General features: G+C 34.9%; 1 protein-coding gene across 1 annotated transcript in view; it reads left to right on the top strand.

Annotated features, from left to right (window-relative positions):
* Nucleotides 1-18,844, top strand: part of PDE3A (phosphodiesterase 3A) — a 326,334-nt gene that overhangs the window by 47,241 nt on the left and 260,249 nt on the right. The window lies entirely within an intron of this gene.

Genomic DNA, 18,844 nt, shown 5'->3' with positions numbered 1-18,844 from the left:
CAATAAGTGAGATAGTAAGTGAATAAGACGTAAATTAAATGTATAAATTCAAGAATAAATGCATCAAATACCTTTGTGTGTGTGAGTGTGCATATACATACTGTATGTGTGTGTATGACTAAATGGTCACTATTTAAAATAGGGGCAGAATTAAACATTTAAGAGGTATTTATCAAGCAGCCACTATGTACCAGGAATAGTAGCATAAATAACATTTTGTAAAGTTACAGGTTTTCTCCAAATTTAGGAGTACTCTTGCACACACTATGTAAAACAACTTAATTCTGTATTGGTGTGTATTTCAGTTGCATCTTTTTAAGGCTTTCTCTGAATGCCTTCATTACTTCTTAAAGTCCTCAAAAATTATTAAGAATTAGAAGACACTGGCCTGACTGTGGTGGCGCAGTGGATAAAGCGTCGACCTGGAAATGCTGGGGTTGCCGGTTCGAAACCCTGGGCTTGCCTGGTCAAGGCACATATGGGAGTTGATGCTTCCAGCTCCTCCCCCCTGTCTCTCTCTCCTCTCCTCTCTCTCTCTCTCTCTCTCCCTCTCTCTCTCCTCTCTAAAATGAATAAAATAAAAATTTAAAAAAACTTTATTAAAAAAAAGAATTAGAAGACACTGTATCTGATTTTTAAATTAAAATTTTCTAGGCAGTTTCTTTAGATTATGTGAAAATTCCTCTTAGCTCAGGTACTTCATATATGCATGGGTATGAATATATACTATGGATGATGCCTAGTACCTTCTCATTTAGAAAGAACCCTCTCCTTTAGAAATAGTTTGTATAGCTGTAAAATAATTTAAAGTCACATAAATACCCTCTTAATTTTATATTCAAGGCATGTAAGTTGGACTATTGTGATTTTTTTCTTATAAGTGTGTCTTATTAACAGAATAAATTTAGTTATTTTCACTGAAGGCAGAAATGCACATTTTACAAATAATGATACCTTAACCAAAGTGTTTGTAATGGGTATACAATATGAGAAACTTTGTTTCTCCATCTAGAATTCATGCTGTAATATGGACATTGACAGATTATGAATAAATACATTTATTTTAACCTCTCCTCTACTTGATATGTCATAGGCTAACAGTTATTTGACATTTATATGGCAGTCCTTAACTTTTAGAAATGGTTTATGTTTTGAGAAAATAAATCTGCAGTGCAAAAAATACTATTATGTGAAAAGGACATTTTAAATCAGATATTATAATGATATAATTTCCCTTTATGTTTTACTTTGAATTAAAATTGGCTTATTTGGAAACTTTCATAAACCACAAGTTTTATCTTAGGATACTGATATATTTATAATTAATTCCAAGTTTTAATACAGACCATAAGCTTGAAAGATTAAACTTGACCTCATTTTTTTTTATTTTCTGTAACCATTCATTACTGAAGGTTGTAATGTAAGGATATGGACTTTTGTATGGTACAGGTTGTTTGACCTTAAAGAGACATCAAGAAATTTCTGAGTTCATCTGCCCAATTTCAGCGAGAACTGATTCCCAGTGTGGTTACGGCTTATTAGGCACTAAAGCATTGTGATTGTCCTACTGAAGTTTTGGAAGCATGTGTTTACCCCACAAGTGTTAAAAATGTTACAGTATAATGAAGAGGTTTACTACCTAAGATTTATAAAATTTAATATGAAAAATGTAGGATATAAAAGCTGATGTTTGTAGAGTCCATATATATATATATATATATATATATGTATATAGTAGGCAATTTTCCTATATTGTCTCTTAATATTTTTATAACAATTAAGTGAACTAATATAAAAATGTCTTTAATATATGTTTTCTATTTACAAGAATAATAATTATATCAAGTATTCCTAATTTGATTATTAATTATGTATAATAGAAAGCTAATAGGTGGAAGGGCCTCGATTTGAATTCGTGGTTGCCTGACCTCTAGGTCCTCCTGTTCCCTGAGCTATTCTAGTTTTCACATGTAGAAAATCTAGAGTGGTCCCAAAAGCTCCCCACAACCTCCTATAAGGAGTTCTTACAACAGGCCTTTGGAATACCAATTGGCTTATGACTACTTATGAGGCTATCAGACTGCCTCTCACTGGTTGAGTTTATTTCAAGCTACCTAAATTTTCTCAATTTCTCCTACTATAAAAGGGGAAGATGATAATACCAACCCTAGATTTGTGGGGAGGATAAAGTCAGATAATGCATGTAAATTGAGGAGCACAAAACTTGGCATATAATAGGTACTTAATAAAAGTTGACTGTAATTGTTGCTTTGAGATCTGTGGTTCAGATGAACAATTGTGTTGGCTGTTAGTGCCCAGCTGTGGCCTAAGCGAATCCTGTACACCAAACCTAATAGCACACTTTTGTGAACTAACCTCCCCCCTCCCTCCAAGGCTACACCTTGGTGTTTCTGGTCTTGTTTTCTGGTGATCTACTTTCCTTATCCATTTTCTTTCAATTTTATTTATTGTAGTTACATTTAAAAATGATTCATTAGCTTAAATTCTTTCTGAAATAGACAACAAAAAATGAAAATAATCATTAATATTTTATCAATTTCTCCCATTAGGTTTTCAATGCTTTTATAGTCTACATAATTAGGACTATAGTGTAAATATTGATTGGTTTCCTGTATTTTTTAAATAATAATATTTTCTAACCATTTTATACAGCATTAAAAGTATTAGGATATTACTTTGTATCATTTTTATTACTTGTAAACTTTCTAATATTTTGTGTGTATGTTGCATTTTATTCAGGCAATTCTCTTGTTGGACTCATCAATTATCTCTAAGCTCTGTCAGGCATTTGGACTGGACTTTAATAGGAATAGGGGGAAGGGCAGGTATATGAGGGATAGACGTGTTCCATAATGTCCCAAGTAGTAGAACTAGAATAAAAAAATAAATGCTTTTTCTGATTATGGGAGGTGTTTAAAATGAGAAGATATACAGTGTGCTTGGGACAAAATAGAGGATGTTAAAATGGTAAAACCATAAAAGTGATGACAAATTAAATAGTTAACATTCGATAAACTTATATGTACCACTAGTCTGGAAATTACCCATATTCATTATAATACCTTAACATATTATAGCTTTGATTTTTAGGCATAATAGTTTGTATACATTTCTAGTTTGTTTTTTCCCCTCAACATTGACTTTTCTGTCATTTATTTTGCCATTGTATAGATATAATTTTATATTTTGTTGTTCAGGAGACATTCTGTACTAGTAATGGATCTAACTTTGATGATCAAATTAACGTTCTTACACATGTTTTTATAAGACTTAAATTTATGTTCACACCAGATAATTCAATTCAAAACTGTGAGAATTTTCTATTGGCAGTAATATTTGTTGCTTTAATTGCAGCCAAGTTAATCTGTAGAATTTAACCATTATATTGCAATCCATTTTAAGAGTTTATAACTCTGGTGTAGAATAAGAAAACAGTGTAAAAAGCTTGTACCTGTGTGTGCCGCTTAGAGTTTTATTGGTAATAAAAATAAAAATAAAGACATGCTGACTTTTGTGCTTGGGAACAGAATCTGTTTCTAACCTTTGCTATTAACAGGAAGTGGGAGAGGTGAAATGAGGCCTGGCTTTGTGGCTGGGCCAGAGCACTCTGTGTTCCTAAGAGTGGCATTCAGGTTTCACGTCTGTCTAGCTTCTTGCTCCTTGGAATAGCTGGCCTTTGAAGTCCTACAAACATAGATTGGTAACGAGCAACATAAAGTCAAGAGTGGGCAAATATTTAGAAAATCCAAGCTCTGAGAATATCCAGTCTAGGATAATTTGGCTCAAATTCTGTTATAACTGCATTTTCTTTTCCCACATAAAATATGAAGTTTTACTAATATTATAAATTTCCCAAATAACAATAATTGCAAAGTTTCAACTTGGTATGTTTTTTTTTTACAGCTATTGCTATATTTATTTTTAAATTTTAAGGTGGCACTAACTTGCTATCTAGTATATTAAAATGACAGTCCAGATCTTGAAGGGCAAGTTTTATAATTAAAAGTGGTTTCCAAAGAAAAAAATATTTTAACTATTAGATTATGTATGGAACTAATGCCTTTACATAAAAATAAATTTTATTCTGTTTAATGCTATCACTGAGGGTATCTATTACAATACATGTGAACTTCTGTTTTAGGAAATATTCCATTGGAAAAAATTAACATAATTTAAAAAATACTTATTTCCAACAAAATCGTGTTCTAAAAATTATATTGCAGGACCTGACAGTAGCTCCATTTAGACCTGAGTGAACACTGGAGAGTATCCCATTTACCAGTGCTACCCTGTCTCCTGCTCCGTATAAGAAAGTAAAAGCAGGTAGCTAAATGCTCCCAAAGGGAAGACATATGTAAATATTTTTATGGGAATATATGAATTTTAAAATGTAGTTAGAACTACTAGCACATTTATCTCCTGCCATAGAAACAGTTTTTAAAATCATAAAGATTATTCAGTTAAAATTGCTATATACTTTTGAGATCTTATTTAATAATCTAGTATTTACTTTTAACAAAAACTTTTTTTTGTCTTTCATAGTGTTACTGCCAGAAAATAACATCTTACTTTTTTTGAATAACAATTTACAATACTGATTCTTTTATCTAATTTTCTATGATATTTATTTAACAGTAATAGTGTAAAATTTCAGTTGCAAAATAATTAGAATATTACAAATCATTGGAATATGTAGCCAGTAAAGGCTGGGTAGATTTCAGTTATGCTGGTTTTATGCAGTACCAACTTAAAATGCCATTCTCTGTATTTATTCCTCTTAAAAAATTGTGGCCTTTCATTTATCAAAATGTATTTATCACGTTTTTAGTAAAGGATACATATAAAATAAACAAAAGAAATATATACACATTTAATATAGAGCCTTATAAATCTTTGTATTTTCATGCATTCAAATAATACAAAAAGTAATGGCAATTAGATATTGCATCTCTGTTAAGAACTGAGCTTCTTCCGAAATCTCCCTCTCTCCCTCTCACAGACATAATGTACACATACACATACAGATACTCACATGCTTGTATCTTTCTTGGTTGACTTCTTTTTTGAGGTAATCTTGAAATGTTTCATAGCACACACACACAGCTGAGATTAAAGTGACCTTTTTAAGTGCACACTTTTTATAATGCCTTGAACTTGTTTTTCTATGGCAGAGGAAAACAGCTTCATGCACCTGGACAAACAAAGGTGTGTTCCTTCAAAAGCAGACTTTCAGAAACATTAGTTCTGATTTAAAAATAATTGTAAAGGTTAAGTAGACTCTCATGCATAAGATTTTAGCGCTGGTGAGTGGTGGATCTGTGTTTTGCTCTCTCCGCCACCTACGTTTTGTGTCTCCTCTTAAAAGTGATATTCCCTTTGTAACAAGGTGGTCAACGACAGCACACCCTTGTAGTCTCCTGATGCTTTGGAGGACCTACTGGCTGAGGTAATAAGCAATTCTTTCAGGAACTCACATTCCAAGGTAAGGCTAAGTGATGGCAAAGGCAGGGTAGAAAGTGGGTGTTTTATTCACTTGGGTGCAAAAGATACAGAAAGAGTAGTAATGTATGTAGTAATAATTGAGTGAGAACTAGGGTGTGAGTGCAGTCGGGTTTAGTGTCAGGGTGAAGGAGTAGCAGTAGTGTCTGGCAGTGAGGTAGAAGTTGGTGAGAGAGGATGAAAACTAGAAGTAGAAAGTGTTGTGTTTTGGGCTTTTTTTTAATTAAGAGAAAATAGATATTACCAAAGTAAAACTTGGAAAGGATAGACTATTTTTTTTGCTTGCAGTTCTTAACAGTACTGTAGTAATCATATTAGTCTTGCTGTATTATTTAATGGCTATAAAAAATGGTATGTTAGTAGTTGTTAGGAGGGGAAATGATGGCAATGAGAAAGAAAAAGGTAGTGATTAACGGAGCTATGAGCTGCAACAAAGCATCTTATCCCTTTTTATTTGGGGAGGTAATTGATGTTAGTGGACTTCCCACTGTCTGTCTCGTATTCTCCCTCCTTTATCCTTTAATTACTTCTCCTGAATCACAAGTGTCTGTTTCAGTAGGAAAATAATTCAATAGATACAAATGATGTTGAGGAGCATATAGATGCTGACTTTCTAAGCTAAGAATTTGAACATATTTATGAACTTATTTTATTAGAAAATTCTATCATGGCAAATCACTAACATAAATTCATAGATGAATTCATGCAGTGCTTCTATTCATACAAAACAAAAATTGTTTAGGAAGTGGTGTAGAATCACGTTTACAGCCACCTTACGTTGATTTACACTGAAACTGCTACATGTACAATGCAGAATATCTATTTATTGGAAAGTTGTAAAAGTAAGCAAGTTTTTATCACTGACACTCATAGTAGAGTAAACCAAAAGCCAGTGACAAACTTGGATAAGTATAGACAATAAATATAATAAAAAAAATAATAATAATTCAAAAGAGTATCAGCAAGGGAAGGCATCTCAAGACAGTGGCTCATGATGTAATGACATTGGACTTCCATCCTGAATTCTGTCCTTTGGGGCAGTCACGTCCTGCTCTAGCTCCTCCCACAGCAAGCACCGCAACCAAACCTCAAAGCCAGAGGAGCACTTAGTCTGGTCAGAAGCTCTAGTGATGAGATAGATGCTTCTAGTTTTACTGGTATGTGACCTTTAGTCTTAGGCTAAGATGACAGTCTAGGGAATCTTGTCTCATTTGAAAAAACTAACAAAAGAACATGCTTTAGATAACCTTGGTTAGCAGGAACATATATGGGTTGCCAAAAATATTAATTTAGAGTACTTCAAGAGGCAGGTGTCTGGATTGGTTGGGTAACCAGTAATGTCTGGTAGTCATTCAGGTTTTTCAGAGTAGTTTTATCTAAATATCCAGATATGTTGGTGATATAAATGAAGGTAGTGGAGTTTTTTCCAACAGAAGATGGGTGCTAAAGATGATATGATTTTTTTGTTGTTCATCATTCAATGTTTCTGATAGTCCTGCCTGCTTTCTTACCATGCTTCTCTTCTATATTTAAGAGAATATTTCACTTTTAAAAATTAAATCTCAGTACTATTTAATTAAAAGTTTATTTTTTTTTGCCCTAAGGAACTCCGTAATTGATAAATATGAGTTTACATATTTGCATACTTGTATGAATAAATACATTTATAAAATTGATATTTAAGTATAGCTAGCACTCAGCTTGAACCAGACATTATTCCCAGTACTTTTTACAGTTATTAAATTTTGTGATCTTTTCATCAGCCCTAAAGTGACCTTTATATTTGGGTTCAATACAAAGTGATGCGCAAATGTCTATGACTAATTTCTGTGTTGCTTATAATGGCTCTATTTATTTATCTGTTATCTATTTAATGGAACTAAGACAAACATAGAAGTGTGAGGATGATGTTATATTATTTTGTTTGTTCCCAAGTGTCTCACACAGGGCCAATTTTTCTAAGCATTTATTTTAAGATCAAGAGACAGTACAATATGACTATGAGCCCCAATCTGGCTCAGACTACCTGGTTTTGAATCTGGCACTGCTTCTTACTGGCTGTGTGACTTGGGGCAAGTTACTTTAGTTGTCTGCATTTCAGTTTCTTCATTTGTTAATTGTGTATAATAATAATAATATCTACTTCACAGATTGGTTATCCAAATAAAATGAGTTTATATTTTGAAAGTACTCAGAATAGTTACCAGCACATATACATAAACATGTATTTGAATATTAAAGACTTTCCCCATTGAAAACTACTAAATTTCCTTGTTGAAGATTTAAGCAAAGACAATGGCAAGCAAAACAGATTTTATAACAAAATATAGTGGATTATCCTAGATATTTATTCCTCTCTCAGGTGGCCACTCCTCTGAATTCTCTGCCTTTACTGGAGTAAAGTGGTTGCTGGCTCTAAGTGAAAACTGAATGTGAAAATTTTTGTTTTTAAAAAACATCTGGAGGTTTTGCTTGACTACAAATTTAATATGAGCCAACTGAATGATTTTGCTGCTTAAAGGAAAGAAAAAGAAAAAGAAAAAACTCTTAAGACTTTCTAAGGCAATAGAAATAGAAATAGTGTGTCCATATCATGAGAAGTACTGTCTTTGACATACTTAACACTGGCCGGATCACAGTTGGAATATTGTGTTCTGTCCAAGACACCGTAATTTTCGGAAAGACATCAACAAACTGTAGTTCCAGAAGTCTGGAAATAATGTAGAAAAAGAGGAAGTAGGACCCTGCCTCTTGATGAAGACGAACAGAAACTAAAACACCTGTTTCCAGTTATTTACAAAATTGCTGTTAAAAAAAGCGGACACACTTGTATATTGCTTTAGAAAGCAAAAGTAGAATCAATATAATGAAAGTTACATGCATCTCTATAACAATCCAATAATAAGGGTAGTTCATAGTTCTTAATAACAGTACTGATGCTGGGTCTTGGTATTAGATTTCCTGTATATTGTTGAAAATCAAATTCAATTTCTCACATTCTCTAAAATCAAATGTATCTATTTATATCCTTGCTGGGCTTGAGCAGTGAAGATCCCTGGAAAACTCATTAGGGTCCTAATACTGTTAAATGATTGCCTAGATGGCTAAGATTAAATTTGTTGGGGCTATTGTCTACTTCCCATAGTGAAAAAAGTAAAAAGGTAGTATAATTGGTTCACTTTTACTTGGTCTGATTTTGGAAACTTGGGATCAAGGAACACTGGCTAATATGGTGTGTGGTTTTTTTTTTGTTTTGTTTTGTTTTTTCTGTGACAGAGAAAGAGAGAGGTACAGATAGGGACAGAGAGACAGGAAGGGAGAGATGAGAAGCATCTATTCTTCGTTGTGGCTCCTTAGTTGTTCATTGATTGCTTTCTCATATGTGCCTTGACCAGGGGCTACAGCAGAGTGAGTGACCCCATGCTCAAGCCAGCAACCTTTGTGCTTAAGCCAGCGACCATGGGGTTATGTCTATGATCCCACACTCAAGCCAGCCACTCCACGCTCAAGCAACATGAGCCCACGCTCAACCTGGCGACCTCAGGGTTTTAAATCTGGGCCCTTCGCGTCCAGTCCGATGCTCTATCTACTGCACCACTGCCTGGTCAAGCCTAATATAGTGTTTTCTCAAATTTCACACACTCTTGTAATGCAGGATTAGTAAGTTATTAAGAATACTTTATGTCAACAAATATAGTTCCATAAAAGACTGAGTATTGTATGTTATTGGAATCTGATCAGAGAAAACCCATGGATTTAATCTCTGATTTCTAGCTGGGTGAAAGGCGATGAAGGATGGAAATTTTGTGTGTCTGTGATGTTTATGCATGAATCGTATTTGAGATTTCTATTAGTATACTAAGGGTTCTCTTTAAGGACTGGGTGAAACGAGAGTGCATTACTGGATAACATTAGAGGATAGCTCGTGGTGTAGCCTTGGAAGCTGACTTTATAGGCATGTTTCTCTTTTGGTATTTCATTCTTGTGTCTTTAGATATATGTTCTTAGGGTTAAGTATGTGCTACATCTTCAAATTCCTTTAAACTCATCTTGCCAAGATATTTCCCTTTATTGGAGTATTATTACCAAGTTTTAGGCATTAGATCATGTTCAGGTTCTGTGATTTGCTATAATTTCTTTGAAAAAGCAATATAATGGACTTAATAATTTTAATTGTTCTCATAAAAGATAAGTATTTTAGAATTTAATAAATTTAACCATATAATGTATGTATTTCCACATTGGAAAGAATTAGTAAAAAGTAAAGAAAGATTATCTAAATAAAAAGGCACACATATATATATATATTTTACTTTGCAATGTTAGATAACATAAATTTATTATAATCTCAAATATACTGAATATTTGGTTAAATCTATAAAACAAAAATGATTCCAGTTTAGTGACTGACATGCTCAAGGGTATCCAAATAATTTCTTGCTCTTCTTTGAAACAGAAATGTTTACACATCTGAAGAATTATTTCCAGATCCTTGGTGGTTCCAGGCACATCTGATTGAATCCTAAAGTTCGAATGACTAGGACTTGGTGGTAGACTGCCTAGTTCAAGTCCTCAACATAGAACTTTTGCTTTCTGTTACAATTCATTAAATTATGAAGAAACACCACAGATCAAACTCTCTTGTTTGGATGTTTATTATTTCAATTTTAGATTAAAAAAAATAAATATGAGATTAAAGAGGGGATATAATTAACCTGTATATTAATTGCAGTCTGTAACTTTTGGTGGATTTATTTATTTATTTATCTACGTATCTTTGGTGTTCCACAGGACTGGGTGTGCGCAGTGGTAGTAAGGTTATTGTGCGTCCACGTGTTCAGATTGTGAATTGTTTCCTCTGTTTCTATACTTTGGAAGTATTTGTATGAACACCATCAATAGGGGTTTAAGTACTGGAATATATTCTTTAAAAAACTTGTATTAATATAATAGCATCTGTAGAATGAAAGATTATAAGGGAAATATTATAGTGGGTTTGTGGAATCTTAACTCGAAATAACATTGATGCTATGAACCTTTCCCTTTCCTACCATCTTATATCTGCCATGTGAATCCTCCATTCTGAAGAAAATGACTTTAGTTGATTGTGTGAATAAGCATGTCATTAAAGTAATGGTTTTTTGAGTCATTGTGCAGACACTTGGAGAGAAAGGAATAATAAAAGAGAAAATTTATTTATTTATTTTTAAAAGTTACTATATTTTGATTTGCCATTAGAAAGAGTGTATTTACTTTCTTGTAATTATTGTTTATGTTTTTTTTTAATCTCCATTATTTTAATTTCTCATTTTGTTTCAAATACTGAAGTGTCAGATCCATTCCCTGTAGCCTAGACTGTGATGCTTTATGTACTTCTGGCATCCACCCAGCACCCAGATGCCGACATCGACTGCATATTTTGCCATGTAGCTGTAGGCTTGAACTACAAAGGACCCCAAGTGCTTTAAAACGTTTCTGAGTCCATTTTCAAAATAACCTTCCTTTGAGCTCTCAGTTTTTATATGAACTGTAGTTAAACTCTTTTCCATGACTTGCAGCATATGGTATTTAACTGTTTGCTAGTGTTGCTTTCTCAAGTAAACATATTTGTACAAAAGCATTTCAAGAGTCGTACACTTAATAAGAGGAACTCCTCTAAGGTGACTCTGCTTACATACATGGTTAAAAATGAAAATATATTTAACTTAGTACACTGTTTCATTGTCTTTCAAAGTTCATTGTAATATTTGAAGCCAACCTTTCTGACTTTTCCTCCTGAAGTATTTGCGCCTAACACAAGAGAATCAATCAGTTGACATCACAGAAACGTGTATTAACCCTGCTCTTTAAAAACCATCTATTACATGTGGTTTGAAAATATATTCAAACATAAATCTCAGATTGGAATTTTCTGACCTAATAGAATCTGGATTGCTTTCCATAAATTGTACTCTTGGAATCACTTTTTTATTTTTTTTTAAAACAACACACTAAATTCTTACATTTTTTACCTTGTCCAGATTGTCACAAAGAAAAGACCGCTCACATTTTTCAACTCTGTTAGCCCTGCAACAAAAAGTTATACTAATGTCGGAATGCATATTATTCACTATTTTGATTGTGGCTTCTGAGAGTGCAGTTGTGTGAAGTGATAGGTGTGCTATCTGAATCATAAAGACAGTGGCAAACACCTAGAGGGTGATTATAGATGTCACTTGTTAGCCAGAGATGTTTGTCACAGAATAACTTGGGACTCTTACCCCCCAAACTGTACAGATAATCAGTGGCCCAATCATGATCATTGCCCAGTGTCTCCAGTACTGCAGTCTGTACTTTGCTCTGGCAGTCGGGTGATCATGCCCAGTGTGCAGTAATAAAACAAGTGGCAAACTCTGATCTTTTCATCCATAAAAAGTCTATAAAACAAAATTTCAAAAACTTGGAGAAGAAAGTATCATTAGTAGTATCTATGATTCCAATTTAGTGACTGACATGCTCAAGGGTAATGTTTGTATTTGTGCTTATGTGACAAGTAGCAAAATGTTAGTGTGTGTATGAGTCTTCATTTGGGCTTTAGATTGAGACAAAACTGGATTGAGTTATGGCTCCACAAGTTTCTAGAATTGTGACCTTGGGCAAATCATTTAAACTTACAAAGCTCTGGATTCTTCATTTATAAAATGTAAACTGATTACAATGTCCTTATTGTGATGTTTTGGTGAGAAGTAGATACCATATATAAAGCACTTAGCATAGTGCATAGTGCTGGATATAAATGTGAATGTAAATATGTGTGTGTGTGTGTGTGTGTGTGTGTGTGTGTGTATTAGCAACAACTTCTGAAAGGGTAAAAGAGTGATCATTTAAGTCATCTCAATTTTTTATGGTGTTCAAGTTCTGCTAAAATTGTAAGATAATTTTAGCATATGCATATATGATAATCAGAACTCCAGAGCTGAAGTATTAGTGTTCCAGCTATTTACTTTTAAGTGAAGCAGCTTTCACCTTCAAGAAAATCAAAGAAACAGAAAAGTAAAAGTTACTAAAACATTTGGAGAAGTGATGGTGTGATTCACTTTGATAATTAATATAATTCTTTTGCTATTGCCAAGAATCTGTTCTTTTTTCTCAATGGAAAAGTTTATGTACTATTTAGGAAGGTCATCTTTTGCTTAAACACCAGTCAAATGTCTTCAGTAAAGGGCTGATACTTATTGCTCTGGAAGATGGTATGAGCATTTCATCCTTAACACTAATCTGATTTCAAGACTTGGAAAGGAGCACTTGGTTAAGTCAATTCAGTTATGGAAACTTTAAAAAGTGCTATTAGTTTAAGTATTTGTTTCTGAATATTTAGACACTTCACACAGGAGAACTACTTATTAATATAGGAGGAAATTAACAATAATTCTTTTATGTCAAGATTTCAACTACTAATGCCACCCATTGTCACATTGCTCTAGATTTCTTCTGTGCACACTTATATAACTTATCTCATGCCCTTGGTGACATCATCTTGCATAGTTTGAAAATCATCCAAAGTTGCCAGGGAATTGTCATTCAGCATCCAGGTGTTCTGAATCCTGGCAAGTGATTTACAGCATTGCTTTCATGAATTTGGGTTCCCTTATAGTCTCCAATGCCTAAGCTCTCCCAGTGAATATTGGACAAAAATGGCTATTGGTCATCCCGGGATATGGTGATATGCTGATGCTTTGGAGTTAAGAGCCTGGTGGCTCAAGGCATTCCATACACTATATTAATATTCTTGAGTCACTTGCATTTTCTGTCAATGGCTCATCTAAATACCATTTATCAATAAACTAATGTTCCCTATAGCTCCCTCTAATGGGTCTAGCAGACTTGGAAATTTCCAAGTCTGTCTTTGAAATAAACAGTAACACAGCCTGTTAATTGAAAGTGTGGTTAACTGCCAAGCCACTTTTCACGCCTGCTTTTATTCCTTCTTCATGAAAGGAGAAAATTATCTGAAAAGAAACACAAAACACTCATCTGTTTTAATATAAGGGATTGAAAAAATACAAGAGGATATTTGGATCCCTAATTGTCCTGATTTGGGGAAAATGGGCTGAAGTAAACTAAACCCTACACTAATATAATTGGTTAACCCATTACCTTGGATTAAAATTCTGAGAAGCTAATTTTTTATTTTACTTTTTATTTTTAGAGAGGCTGGAAAGGAAAGAGAGGTGGGGAGGAGAGAGATGAGAAGCATTAACTCATAGTTGTGGCACCTTAGTTGTTTATTGATTGCTTCTCATACATGCATTGACCCGGGGCTCAAGCTGAGTCAGTGACTCCTTGCTCTAGCCAGTGACCTGGGCTCAAGCCTGGGCTCAAGCTGGCAAACTCAGGGTTTCAAACCTGGGTCCTCATCAACCCAGGCCAATGCTTAGTCCACTGTATCACCATTGGTCAGACACTTTAAAAGATATAAAGTATATAGAAGAGGAAGAGTTTGCTGAAAATTTAGCAGATGTTATTTATATCTATACTTAGTGGATACAGAGAAACAATTGGAACTTTTGTGACTAAAATTGAAATTTTATATTGAGAAGATTCTTCTATGGTTTGTGTTTTTTGCTGTCTCTTCAAATACATCAGAGTTCACACACATAACAGAGACTGTGGCAAAGATGACTATAGTCAATAAAACTTTGATTGTGTCAAATGAATACTTCACCTTGTTCTGCACTGGGCTGAGGAGGTGCCTTTTCCAGGGAGGGAAGAAGCCCTCATGATGCTTAGCATAGCAAGTTCACACAATGCATCTTTAGAAAGATTTTTTAATCAAAGAAGTTTTTGCTAATATTAATAATTTGATATAATCCCTTCGGCCTTGATAAATAACATGCCTTAAATGAACTTCTGTGTTTTAACAAGTGTTTCTTTTGTCTGAAGGAGAATTGGGTGTTTTGTTTTGGGGATAAATTACCCAGATTTTGTATTCTTTCTTTTGGGGTCAGGGTACATTACATAATTTACTATGTGACAGCAAAAGTAAAAGGAGATGTGCAAAACCAAGGAAGTGAGCAAAGTTAAAGTGGGTGACTGCATAGAAATTAAGCACTTTATTCTGATATATGGTACTTTGACAAAAACAGGTCCCTGTAATGTATAAGCATTGGCACACATGCATGTGTACACTCACACACACACACTCACTGTTCTACTGATGTTGAAAGAATTGTGTTGTAATAAAGATATCATGTACAGCTTCTTTCTGTTTGGGTTCTGTAGAGAGGGATGTTTGGTGGAAAAACAACCACAAATCCGGGTTCTTGTCCAGGATTGCTGCTGAATTACTTACTCCCCGGGCCCAGGCTAGTCACTGTTTCTCTACTGCAATACTGCTACAATACTGAGATATTTGGGTTCATTGGAAGATTTTTTTTTTTTTTTTTTTTTTTTTTTTTTTTGGTGACAGAGACAGAGAGAGGGAAAGATAGGGACAGACAGACAGGAAGGAAGAGATGAGAAGCATCAATATTCATTGCGGAACTTTAGTTGTTCATTGATTGCTTTTTCGTATGTGCCTTGACTGGGGGACTACACCAGAGCAAGTGACCCCTTGATCAAGCCAGTGACCTTGGGCTTCATGTCAGTGACCTTTTGGCTCAAGCCAGTGACCATGGGGTCATATCTATGATCCCATGCTCAAACCTGCAATCGTACGCTCAAACCAGATGAGCCCACGTTCCAGCCAGCAACCTCGGAGTTTCAAACCTGAGTCCTCTGCATCCCAGTCTAACACTCTATCCACTGTGCCACTGCCTGGTCAGACTGAAAGTTTTTTAAATGTCTCTATTCTATCTTTTTGGTTGTCAGAGAGTCATAATATCTCTCTTAGATTTTTTTTCATTTGGAAGAAAACATTATTTGCCCATTCTCATTGCCATCGTGATATAAAGTGCATATTTGTTGCATATTTGTTTGTTTGCCATTCTGTAATTCTGTCTAAAACAGACTGATTTTTTTTTGTTTTGTTTGTTTTGAAAGTAAAAGATACAGAATGAAATTAGGCTAGGGAGATTCTAAGTATAGCAAAGCTTGGCTCTTAACATTAAAGTAAAGTACCAGGCTCATATAAGCAATGAATGAATCCTCCCAATAGAGGTTTTATTATAAATTCTGAAAACAATTTCTCCATTACGATTTATAAGATGATTTTTTTGTTGTTCACTGGGATCTTGTTCTGCCATGTAGGTTTATGTGGGGAAAAACAAAGTTCCCCATCATTTGAGAAAATGAGGATGCTCTTACAGAATAGTGGAAATAAAAATTTTACTAGCTCCATAATCTTAAAATAGTTTACTTAGCTTTTCTGAGGCTATTTCTTTTTAAGACTGAGACATTTGAGTTGCCATGAGGGTTAAGTCAAATCAGATAGATTAAGGGTTAGGGCACTGCCGGAGAGTTAGTGCTGTTCAGGGTGAAATAAAACACTACTGATATTTATACATACATGTAACTATCTTTAAACTTTTCATGGTATTAGTTTATGTTTCAGGTATTTGTAATTTAGTTGAAGAGCATAAACTAGAAGTCATGAAATCAAAGATAAGCTTTGTGCTTTTATCTTTTCAGTTGTGTGTAAACTTTTTCAGAAAAAAGTGTCATTTTATACATTACTTTAATAACACATCATGCAACTGCTGTGACATTTATAAGTTTCTGTTTGCTGAGAGTTAAAGTAAAACTTTAAGACAAATGAGATTGAGTGACCTGGTAATATGACGTCAAATATTAATCTGTAAGCATTTTTAAAATTCAGTCATTAGAGTGTGATCTTTTCCTTCATAAATCTTTTACAAAGAGCAGTGATAATCTGCCAATGTTGATGAAACATTTGAACTAGAAAATGTTTTCTTTATAGATGAACAGACTAAGACCAGGTTAGATGAACAAACTAAAACCAAAGGCCCACTGCTGGGGATCTGTCCAGTTTCCCAGTTCATCAGATACTTAGCTACTCTTTTCTATAATAAAAGTGAAGAATTTACTATTCTAACATTTATCGAAGCCTCACTGTTTCTGGGAATATAGAAGATGCTGGGAAAGTTCTTAAAGAAAAAAATAATTTAATTTTTCTCTTCTTACCTTCTTCCCTGTCATGATAAAAATTCAGATGGCTAATTCTTTAGTTTATTTAGTCTAGTTTCTGAACCACATTTTTAAAAAACCTGTATTATATTCCGAAAGCAATATTCAATTATGTACCATTTCATTTGCTAAATTGTTCTTGGAATTTAGGCAAATGACTATTAAATAATGAAAATGTATCTTTTAGTATGCTTTTGTGTACAGGGATAGAAAAACCAGTTGTAAATAATATACAAGATAATAATAGAAGTATATTGTCCCACAAATGGAAGTCTAGAAAGTCTTAGGGTTGACTTCATCAAAGAGTTCTGGCTCCATTTTCCTTGGGAATCTTTTGACTTTGCCTTCTTCCAGTGGGTAGCTGATGTTCTTCTGGGACTCATATCCAAGCATAAAGACAATGCGATAAAGAATGAAGCATATCTATCCTAGCAGCACCCAAAAATAAATATTTTTAAGAACAGCATCACAAATAAAAAAATTTCAGATTGTAATATACGTAAGGTTGAGAAAAACATGCTACTGAAAGATATTTCTGTATCTGCATCAATAAAATACAGTGTGTCTGTAAAGTCATGGTGCACTTTTGACTGGTCACAGGAAAGCAACAAAAGACGATAGAAAAGTGAAATCTGTACCAAATAAAAGGAAAACTCTCCCAGTTTCATACCTATTCAGTGCAGTTTGTGTGTGTGTGCGCGTGTGCGTGCGTGTGTGTGTGTGTGTGTGTGTGTGTGTGTGTATTTTTCCAAAGCTGGAAACGGGGAGACAGTCAGACAGACTCCCGCATGTGCCTGACTGGGATCCACCTGGCATGCCCACCAGGGGGCGATGCTCTGCCCATCTTGGGGTGTGGCTCTGCCGCAACCAGAGCCATTCTAGCGCCTGAGGCAGAGGCCACAGAGCCATCTCAGCACCCGGGCAAACTTCGCTCCAATGGAGCCTTGGCTGCGGGAGGGGAAGAGAGAGACAGAGAGGAAGGAGAGGGGGAGGGGTGGAGAAGCAGATGGGCACTTCTCCTGTGTGCTCTGGGTGGGAATCGAACCCGGGACTCCTGCAAGCCAGGCCGACGCTGAGCCAACCGGCCAGGGCTATTCAGTGCAGTTTGATGTGGTCTCATGCACAGATTTTTTTAGGGCTCCTTAGGTAGCTATCCTGTATAGCCTCTACAGACTTGTCACTGACTGATGGCCTACCAGAACGGGTTTTCTCCACCAAACTGCCGGTTTCCTTCAACTGCTTATCCCACCGAGTAATGTTATTCCTATGTGGTGGCGCTCCATTATAAACGCGCCGATATTCACGTTGCTCTTTGGTCACAGATTCGAATTTAGTGAGCCACAGAACACACTGAACTTTCCTCTGTACTGTCCACATTTCGACTGGCATGGCCGTGGGCTGCTCCGCTGTCTACACGGTGTTATGTCACCATCTGCGCATGTGCACATGCTGCCACATCATCCTACAGAAACTGGGAGGGTTTTCCTTTTATTTGGTGCAGATTTCACATTTCTGTCATCTTTTGTTGCTTTCCTGTGACCAGTCAAAAGTGCACCATGACTTTACGGACACACTGTATATGTCTTCTCTGTCACAGTTTTGCCTTCAAATTCATTATTTATAGACATCTGTTTATAGGCTTTGCAGATACTGACATTTTTCATAAATGTGTGGTGGGGAAAGGGTATGTATGCATAGATGAAATTCCTAGATGGTCACAATGCTTTGCAGTTGTCTTCCTTCCCTCTGACCAATTTTGAATCAGAATTGCTTATAGAAACATTGGGTAATCAATTATTGTTTTCACTCTCAGCTCAGTTCTCATTTAACTTGAATTGGCTTTTTTCTTCCTTAGACTCAGTGTGTCTGATGCTGGGGGTTGGAGGCTCCCACATCATTACAAATGTGTAATGTTGATGTGCTTTTAAAATATCACTAAAGTGCTTAATTGTAGTTGATTTGTTAAGTCAAGACTTGAATATTTAAGTCTCCTTTTCTTTTCTCTGATTGTCATGTGAGTTTTTGTCTTTTCCTACATCCATGACTATTGATAACCTATTCTTTCTCATGAGTACAGCATATGCCCCAAATTGTTCTTGGACCAGAAGGTGAACATGCATCCGTAATGTAAATTTATGATTTATTTTCACTGAAATTTCCTAGAGGCTTTGAATTTGTGTGGTGTATTGTACCTCAACAA

The sequence above is a fragment of the Saccopteryx leptura genome, chromosome 1, assembly GCF_036850995.1.
Source record: "Saccopteryx leptura isolate mSacLep1 chromosome 1, mSacLep1_pri_phased_curated, whole genome shotgun sequence".
In the NCBI taxonomy this organism is placed as follows: Eukaryota; Metazoa; Chordata; class Mammalia; order Chiroptera; family Emballonuridae; genus Saccopteryx; species Saccopteryx leptura.
This window is presented reverse-complemented; position numbering and strand designations above follow the sequence as displayed.